The sequence below is a fragment of the Malus domestica genome, chromosome 04 (assembly GCF_042453785.1).
Source record: "Malus domestica chromosome 04, GDT2T_hap1".
NCBI classification, from domain to species: Eukaryota; Viridiplantae; Streptophyta; class Magnoliopsida; order Rosales; family Rosaceae; genus Malus; species Malus domestica.
Genome location: NC_091664.1, coordinates 6,523,023 through 6,531,166, shown reverse-complemented (window position 1 = coordinate 6,531,166; position 8,144 = coordinate 6,523,023). Strand labels below are relative to the sequence as shown.

Sequence of the window (8,144 nt, the reverse complement as noted above, 5' to 3'; positions counted from 1 at the left end):
ATTCCACGATACAATGGTCCAGTGCACACAAACGACGATGGTGACGTACCTATAGATGATGAGGAATGGAACATTGAAAATGGTGATAACGACGAAAGTGAAAGTTATTATAGTTCGGATGAAGATTAAGGCAATTTATTTGTAACTTTTTTTGTAAAACACGTGAAATGGTTAATGCATTATATAGAGTGATGGAAAAAATGGTATGAATGATTCCCATTTTATATGTGAATTACTTTGTAAATAAATTTGTTTTATTTGTATTTTATAATCAATTGTAAGCAGAATAAAAAAAAATTTTAAAAACCAGTTTAAAACATAATTGCACGGCGTATAACAATTTTTGGTCGCACAAGCGTTTTAATTTTACACCGGAATATTGAAATTTCAAACACTTGCATGACGAATACATATATTTCGTCGCTCAAAGTATATTTGCGCAACAAAATATATGTATTCGTCGCGCAAGTGTCTGAAAATTCAATCAAGGCATTTTTTTTCGCGAAAATTTTAAAAAACTTGTGCAACGATTTTTTAGCCTTGCGAGACAAAGACTCTATTGTGCAAGATTCTATATTTTAACCTCTTGTCTCTCCTTCCACCCCTCACTTCCCTCTTCTTCCTTTTTTCCCCGTGCGATACCCTCTCTCTCCTTCCTCCGTATCTTCATCTGTCTCTCCATCCCTCTCTCCAGCCGTCGCGTCTTCGTCTCCAAAAGATAATTTCCTCTTCAGCTTTTATTTTCAATTTTCTTTATTTACCATGTTAATTAGGGTTTTTGTTTTTTTTTTTTGTTTGTTTTGTATTTCAAATTGGGGGTTAGAATTAGGGCATTTGGGTTAGATTTAGGGTTCATAAATTGGGGGTTACATTTAGGTTCTTAAATTAGTTTTTAGGGTTCTTAGTTGGGGTTAGATTTAGGTCTTAAATTAGGGGAACGATTTTCAGCAATGAGGTTAAATTAGGTTTTCTTAAATTGGGGGTTAGATTTAGGGTGCTTCATTGGGGGTTAGATTAGGGTTCTTAAATTAGGGGTTCTATAATTTCAAGTAAAAGGTTAGATTTAGGGCCTTATCTCACTCTTGATTGAATTTTTTTCTTATTACCATGCAAAGTGATTCAGTGTGTTGAGAAATAATGGAACTAAATGAACTTACTACTATCTTTAGCTTTGTTCCTTGGTTTTTCGAGTGGGGTTTTTGCTACTTTGATGTTGAATTTTGGAATTGGATGTTGGTTGAAGTTTTTGGTTGAAAAACTTGATGTTTGTTGCTATATGTAGGTGGAATATGCGGAATGCAGAACCTGATAAATGTTTACACTCTTTCTTTCTTGGAAAGTAACCTAAGTTAGACAATTGGTTTCCCACCCTATAATAATTTTTATTCGGTCGTGCCATTATGGTAATTGAGTTGCAGTTCCCTTTCCTACAAACGAATGCAATGACATTGATTTTGTAACATCCCACATCGTCCAGGGGAGTGATCCTTAAATGTATATTCCCATCCCTACCTAGCACGAGGCCTTTTAGGAGCTCACTGGCTTCAGGTTCCGTAGGAACTCCGAAGTTAAGCGAGAAGGAGGACAGAGCACTCCCATGATGGGTGACCCACTGGGAAGTTGCTCGTGAGTTCCCAAAAACAAAACAGTGAGGGAATAGTAAGCCCAAAGTGGACAATATCGTGCTACGGTGGAGTCGAGCCTGGGATGTGGTGAGGACATGGGCTGGGATGTGACAAACGGTATCAGAGCCAATCCCTGGTTGGAAGTGTGCTGACCAGGACGTCGGGCCCCTAAGGGGGGTGGATTATAACATCCCACATCGCCCAACGGAGTGATCCTTAAATGTATATTCCCATCCCTACCTAGCACGAGGCTTTTTGGGAGCTCACTAGTTTCGAGTTCCGTAGGAACTCTAAAGTTAAGCGAGAAGAAGGCCATAGCACTCCCAGGATGGGTTACCCACTGGGAAGTTGCTTGTGAGTTCCTAAAAACAAAACCGTGAGGGAGTGGTATGCCCAAAGTGGACAATATCGTGCTACGGTGGTGGAACGAGCCCAGGATATGGTGGACCTGGGGCGGGATGTGACAATTTGGTATCAGAGCCAATCTCTGGCCGGAAGTGTGCCGATGAGGACATCGGGCCCCTAAATGGGGTGGATTGTAACATCCCACATTGCCCAGGGGAGTGATCCTTAAATGTATATTCTTATCCCTACCTAGCATGAGGCCTTTTGGGAGCTCATTGGCTTCGGGTTCCGTAGGAACTCCAAAGTTAAGCGAGAAGGAGGCTAGAACACTCCTAAGATGGGTGACCCACTGGGAAGTTGCTCGTGAGTTCCCAAAAACAAAACCGTGAAGGAATGGTAAGCCCAAAGCGAACAATATTGTGCTACGATGGTGGAACTGGACCGGGATGTGGTGGACCCGGGTCGGGATGTGACAGATTTCTTTATCTAAGTAGAGTATTGTTACAACTAAATTAAATGTACTAGTAACTAAACAAACAACTTGCTGCTTGGTCCGCTGTTCTTAAACAAGAAATCATGAAGACAACAATTTAGCTTTGTTCCTCAGTTTTTCAATTGGGGTTTCTACTACTTTGGTGTTTGATTTGGATATTTGTTGAAATTTTTTATGTTGGTTGCTGGATGTAGTTGTTGGATTATGTAGAATGCATAATCTAGAAAATTTGTAACTGCTTCCTTCTTGGAAAAGAACCAAAGTTAGAAAATTGGTTATGGATTTCTCAGACAAGTAGAGTATTGTTACAGTTAATATAAGTTAACCGAATGTACTAGTAACTAAACAACCAACGTGCTACTTATCTTTAGCTGTGGTCCTCAGTTTTCGAGTGGGGTTTCTGCTACTTTGGTGTTGGATTTTGGAATTGGATGTTGGTTTAAAATTTTGGTTGCAAAAGTGGGGTTTCTGCTACTTATTTTTAGCTGTGTTCCTCAATTTTCGAGTAGGCCTTGTCTCGCTCTTGATTGAATTTTTCTTATTAACTGAGGTAACTTTTTTTTTTCAATGTGATGAATGTATGACTATGTTAAAGAAATAATGTTGTAGCTTATTTAGTCATACAATCGGACGTAGATAGTTATAGAAATAGGGCCATGGGGTTTTCTAATTTGAAGATCATAAACAGCTTAATTAGCCTACTAATGGTTCTCTCTCGAAAGTCTTGACTCCTAAATAGATAGAAAGTGTTATTTGTTGCTACTCACTCTTTTATAAATATAGTGCATTGTTAATTATTCCAGTTAGCAAGCTCTATTTATATCCAATAGTCATATGATTTCTATATGTAATGTGGATGTTTAAAGAGACTAAGAATCACTTTGGATGATCCCTTTTCTCATTACTACCTGTGAAACTATTAAGTAATTATGGTGGAAATTGTTTGAAATTATGTTGCTTAGTACATACACACACAACTTGCATACATCAACACACACACACACACACCCAAAATCAGCATATATACATGGACACACACACAGACATAGTACATAGACACACACCCACAAACATAGAGCACGTACATACAGACGGACGCATACACTCATAGGCTATGATTTTGCCTCCAACTACTCCTTTATGCTAGTTTCTTCTTATAAGTTATAATTGTTGGGTCTATATCCTATCTGAATTGATTAGTTTGTGTATAGTATATCAGTTTTAAGTTTTGTTTCTGGCAAACTTGAATTGGGTTTAGAATTAGGGTTTTTAAATTTCGTTTTAACTTTAAGTTGAAATTATTAGTATGTGTACGGTAAGTTAAATCTTTGTGTACGAAACAAATTGATTTCCAATTTTGTAGATGTCACACCTTATTAGAACCCAGAGGGCGATGACTTCTACACCTAGTCAGACGGTTACACCCAGTCTGACGACTACACCTACTAGTGTCACCACTGCTCCGGCAAAGATTGACCATAGGTCGGTCAATCTAATTGACCCAGTTTGTCCTCCAATCCCACAAGTGCAAGCATCGTCGACTTCTTCGGTGACGTTACCTGTTAGCGCTCGACGTACTCACCGGCACCTTCGCACTACAGACCAGATGTCGCCATCGGGATCCACAACTGATGCCTCAGGTACATGGCCAGGTATACAATCCTAATTCACTCCCTCATTCCCATGCTAACTGAGTTTTGTTATTTTAGGTTCAATTTGTTAAGTTATGTCATGTAAGGATTAAAAAGTTGTCATCGTTCCGAACCTTTTATTAAATTGTTGTGATCACTGTGTTCGATACATATATTGTTTATGTTATTTTCAGGGTTTTAGGAAATGTTTTAATTATAGGGGAGGTTATGCTGAAATTTTAGTAGGATTTGTTATTAGTTTTGAGTTAATGATTTTTTTTTCATCTCTTTGCAGTGAAGAAAAACACACGGGGACCTTGTCAGCAATTGAAGCCGGTGAAGGTCACTCGGGTGACCAACGGTTGTATCCCAATCGGATATGATGAGCGACATCGGGCAGCACCAACGGCGGAGGAGCATAGTGCATTGACATGTCGTGCGGACCTTTTGCCCTATGCAGTGGAAGTCTTGGAAGGCGATGTTGGAGGAGACGAAGAACGTGATGCACAATCAATTGTTCGTATGTAGTGTCGCCTTTTTAATGTTTTTCATGTAAAATTTATATATTTATATTTATTACTGCCTTTTATTACTAATACTTTCAAATTATTTGTTACATTGCACACAAACTACAATTTGGAGGACATGGACGAGGACATGTCAATCGGCTCTTCTCTGAACGTTACAAGCAGTGGAAGAATGACCTACACCAATGTTTCCAGTAGTTTGATGATCCGCAGGTCGCTCTCGAGGAGGGTTGTCCAAAAGAGTTGGAGGACCGATAAGATAGTTGGGTTTGGCTTTGCGATCATTTTCAGAAGCTGGGCTATATGGTGCGTTTTTAATTACGACTTCTTTCATTTTACTTTTTTTAATTTTTAATAATGTTTATTATTATTTTTTCTAACTTTTAAGTATTACAACTAATACGTTTATTTTTTGTATAACAGAAGAAGGCGAAGGCGAACAAGATCAATCGAGAGAAGAAGACTCTTCACCACCATTCGGGTTTGAGGCCTTTCTCCTATAGGATGGAGGTATGATGAAAGGTATATATTACAACTTTCATTTCCAATTTTAAAATGTCGCTAATTTTTTTTTTCGTACTAACATTTTCCTTATCTTTTTCGATTTTAGGAAGGTTCAAAATTTCCAGAGATCGACGTCTTTGCTGACGTTTATGTTTAGCCTGGGGATGAGTTGACCAAGTCCCTTCATGTAAGTAATTTCTTATGCATTAAACATTTATACTAATTATTTCAAATTGTTTTCTATGAATAATGCTTTTTTTTTTTCACAGGTGACTATGGTGGAGAAGAGTTAGTCGGTGCTTCAGGAGTCTGCCTCCCAGCTTCCCTCGGACACACTGATTGAGTTTGTGGACTCCCCTGAGGATGCAGGGTTTCACATCATCACAGAGATGTTGGACCAGACTTTCGGTTGAAGGCCAGGGACATATTGTCGGGGGATGGGAAATGTCAGGCGGCGGGAGAGTGGAGCCTCGTCATCCTCGCAGTCAAAGAGCTAGGTTACGAGTTTGACGCGGGAAGTCATTGGCCTGAGGAATGAGTTGGCATCGTACAAGTCTCAAATGTCAATGCTTATACAAGCCCTCAGTTCCTCCGAAAAACGTCTCCCCGGTTTTTCTGCACCATTGCCCTCAGAGCCATTCCACATTGAGCAAACACAGCAATCAGGCCCGTCGACCTCCGACCCCGTCCCCAACTAGCAGCAAGATTACCAAACACCTTCGAACAACATGCCTATAGATTTTTTTCATAGTTTTGTTCCTGCTTTCTTTTAAAACTTTATATTTGTACGTACATTTTTATTTATATTATAAATAAAAAAAATTTATTCAATAATTTGCTTTTTTTTTGTCATTAGTATGAAATCTTTTTTTATTTTTTATTTTTAATTTTCCTTTTATTCTATTTATTTATTTTATTAAAAATTACACTTGCGCTACGCCGACCTGTCGCGCAAAATTAAGTGCGTCTTACTACTTCGTCGCGCATCACCACTCACCTCTTACATTTTTCGTCACGTAAACTTTTCGAGACAAACTAATCACAAAGCGCACTTGTACCTTTTTATATCGTACGACAAAAACCTTTGTCCGTATAACTTTAGCGCCACGAGTAATAAAGCGTTGCGCAATTGTTTAGATGCGCGACGAATTTGAAATTGTTTGTCACGCAATGTCTTTTTTCACAACCTTTGTGCGACAAAATCTACGCGACGATTTTCTGGTCGCCATAGTTTTTGTGCGACCTAAGAATGCTTTGTGCGACAAAATCTCCTTCGTCGCACAAACTGTTTAATTTAGTAGTGATATCGTGCAACCCATCTCTATTACACCATGACTTATGCGATGAAAGAGAGAGAGAGCAAAGGTTACTACATGAGATATACAAGTTTCTCTCATCTTCCACAACTAACCTAGAGGTTGGTATGATCCGGTATGGATTGGTTTCACCACTCAAAACGGCAGCCAAACCAATTAACATATAACAAATTGGTTTGTTTTGGTTTCAACTAAAATTCTGAGAGAAACCGAAAGATCAAGGAAGATCAAATAAAAAACTCGAGGATGAGTTATTGCGTAGCGGAAGTGTATGACACCGAATTTGGACTCGTCTAATTATTAAATGGAGCATTCATCATATTTAATTCAAAGATGGTTCATGTTCTCATTTAAGTTCATGAATAGTATTATGTTCAAGCATAATAACCTATTCATGGAAGGTTGAAGGTTCTTCCATGCCTAGTCTATTTAAAATCCCTACTCACTTATGGAAATATTTCATTCAGAAATTAAGAACGACTTTTAAACTTGGTTGAGTGAAGAGCGTTTTTTTCCTATCCTTAAAAACTCTTATCTCTTTGGTGGATTCCTTAGGACTGTTTTGGCATTGCTGAAATTATTTTGAAAGCAACTTTTTAAATAAATTGGGGATAAAAATGTGTTTGGTAATGAAAAAAACAGTGTTTTTTGTCAAAATTATGGATCCAAAACACCAAAAAGCAAAAGTAGTTCTACCCATTCTTCTGAAAACAACGTTTTTTTTCCAGCACAACAACCCCAATGACGAGTTGTTTATCTTTTAGTGTTCATTTGTGATTTCTCATTGATCGTCATTACCTGGTGTCACAAACTAAACCAATGTTGTGTGGTTTGGTTCGATTTTGGTTTTGTTTTCGAATTAGTTAACCCCAATTCCAAAGCATACTGTCATTCTAATTTGTAAATCTCAAACTTTCTAAAATTCATCATTTCATCTAATAGCAAATTTCTAAGGAAATAAAATGAAAGATGATAAGTGTAAAAAAAATAAAATATAAGAACGGAATGGTTCCGTTAGGTTTGAAGCGGTTTATAAAAGTGTAAAACCACGGTTGGACCGGACCAACTGTTTGGTTATGTTTTGAGATTCCTTGGTTTAGAGAGATTTTTCAAAATGACCGTTACATGAGGTGGTACACCACGTGTCACTATATAAATAGTAGAATATGGGTGTTAAAAAGTTAAAAGTTAAAATATAAAATTTCTCACAATGAAAATTTTCTCCTTGGTTTATTGATGATCCAAGCGAAATCAAACAGTCCACAGTTCGCATTGGCCGTTCTGGACTGTTCGACTAGTTTGGTTTTCCTTGTGCTATTTAATACAATAATATATTTACATTAAGAAGTGAAAAAAATATCGAAAACGTTTCAGTTGGACGGTTTGACCTGCTCGACGAGTTCGAATCACGAGGACATTTAACACTGAAGATTTGATCATTTTCTTGTGGTTCTTGTCATTAGTTTGAAATGCTTGACTTCAAATCTCAGGATTACAGTACGTATAATTAACTGTTTGAGAACAAAATAAGTACATTAGTATCAAATGACTATACTGTATACAAATCACTTTAGATTCAACATATTACGAGTTCGTTTGGATGTACTTTTAAAATGACTGAAAATGCTTTTGGTGAAAATATTTTTGAAACCAATCCTTAGTAAAAATGTAAGTAAATCTTGAAAATGCACTTAAAGTGCTTC

General features: G+C 37.6%; 1 long non-coding RNA gene across 1 annotated transcript; it reads left to right on the top strand.

Moving 5' to 3' along the window:
- Positions 1–632: 632 nt before the first annotated feature.
- Positions 633–5,959, top strand: LOC114824548 (uncharacterized). The gene is made up of 5 exons (XR_003772836.2): positions 633–4,115; positions 4,390–4,927; positions 5,045–5,143; positions 5,232–5,312; positions 5,395–5,959. It is a non-coding gene; the product is annotated as an uncharacterized lncRNA (long non-coding RNA).
- Positions 5,960–8,144: the final 2,185 nt, after the last annotated feature.